At 35.6% G+C, this 1,732-nt stretch overlaps 1 long non-coding RNA gene across 1 annotated transcript; it reads right to left on the bottom strand.

Moving 5' to 3' along the window:
- Positions 1-1,030: 1,030 nt before the first annotated feature.
- LOC121025318 (uncharacterized) lies at positions 1,031-1,444 on the bottom strand. Its single transcript, XR_005788011.1, has 2 exons — positions 1,364-1,444; positions 1,031-1,108 (listed from the first exon to the last, which is right to left on the bottom strand). It is a non-coding gene; the product is annotated as an uncharacterized LOC121025318 (long non-coding RNA).
- Between the last annotated feature and the right edge of the window lie 288 nt (positions 1,445-1,732).

Below are 1,732 nucleotides of genomic sequence, written 5' to 3'. Positions count from 1 at the left end.
ATCGTCCTCGATGACATCTAAATCCCATCTTCAGAGAGCAGACCTTGCTTCCCAGTGATCCCTCCTTTCATTCTAAGATATTCTTTGTAATTTTATTTAACTTAGTAGCCTCCCTCTTAGTAAGCTTTCCCTTACAAGTAGATACTAACTGTTTACTTCAACCTCCTTCCTTGTTCTGTCCTCTGACTCAATTCTGACTCATACCCTTGTCACCCTGGGGTGTTCGATCCTCATCTGAGGCCCTTAAAGTACTAGAACAAATCAGCTAATTTGGAAATCGAAATGGAATTATTCACTGTATTGAAAATATTACACACCGGGGCGCCTGGGTGGCGCAGTCGGTTAAGCGCCCGACTTCAGCCAGGTCAGGATCTCGCGGTCCCTGAGTTCGAGCCCCGCGTCAGGCTCTGGGCTGATGGCTCAGAGCCTGGAGCCTGTTTCCGATTCTGTGTCTCTCTCTCTCTTTGACCCTCCCCCGTTCATGCTCTGTCTCTCTCTGTCCCAAAAATAAATAAACGTTGAAAAAAAAAAAAAAAGAAAATATTACACACATATTATGGTTTGAAATTTATATATAATTATTTTACTAAATAGCACAATATAAGAAATAAATAATATATACTGGGCATATTTTTTTACACTAATATAATTAAATTTGAGAACAGTTCCATATCACCAAGAATGAAGCCTCAAGTACTCTTTGGACTTTGGGTGATATATATGCGTTGATGTGGATTCATCCTTGGTAAGAAATGAAACATTCTAGTGAGTGATGTTGATAATGGGAGAGGCCATGCACATGTGCAGACAGGAACAATACAGGAAATCTCAGGAGCTTCTTACTTTGTTGGGAACTAAAATTACAGTAAAAAATGTAATAATATTTTATCTTAAAAATATGCAGAATAAATAATCATAGGGGTTTTGAAATAATGAGAGATGTGTTCTTTATAAATGGTGAAATAACATTATACGAAAATGAGATAACTACAATGCCTGGTGCTTACAAATATGTGGTCTTCTTACTGAGCAGGGTGCAAGATAAGTTTTTTTTACTTGAAAATTGAAATATGGACACTTCTTGTCACTCTCTGAAGATGCTGACAACCTGCAATACAGAGAATTATACCTCATTAATCTTACCTTAAGATTACTTACATCTCTTACTATGTACCATAGTATTTTGATGAATAAACCATCCAGTTTGACTCATACTTATATATCTCAATCCCAAGATTTCCCATACCGTTTTTCTCTCGAAAAACTTCAACTATTATGTTTATCCGATTGTTCACACATTGCTGTTTTGTTTCTAAGAACAATTCTTGTGAGACATAAAATAAAAAGTTGTCAGGAAACTTACACTTCGGAAGAAAATGTTAAGGCTTTTGGCTGCACAGATGAACTATGATGGCTTCTATTGGAGCCTCTAATCCATGTAGTATCAGAGAGTAAATTCAACAAAAACTATGAGAAAATAAATTTTATTGGAAGTCAAATACAAGCTCTTACACTCGTTTGAATTCTGTAGTAACAAATAAGAGTTCTTTCCTTCTAACTTTATAGAAACTTTCAAATTATAATATAATGTTACACACTGGACACATAAGTATAAAGTTATCTTAGTAGGACTAAGTGAAAAGGACAAACTGAACGCAAAAACAATTTCAGAGTTTACAAAGTGGATCAAAGCTTAATAACTTATGAAATATGGTCCGTGGAAGTTCAAGTC

This window comes from Herpailurus yagouaroundi, unplaced genomic scaffold (genome assembly GCF_014898765.1).
Source record: "Herpailurus yagouaroundi ecotype Mexico unplaced genomic scaffold, PumYag 67606, whole genome shotgun sequence".
Taxonomy (NCBI): Eukaryota; Metazoa; Chordata; class Mammalia; order Carnivora; family Felidae; genus Herpailurus; species Herpailurus yagouaroundi.
This window is presented reverse-complemented; position numbering and strand designations above follow the sequence as displayed.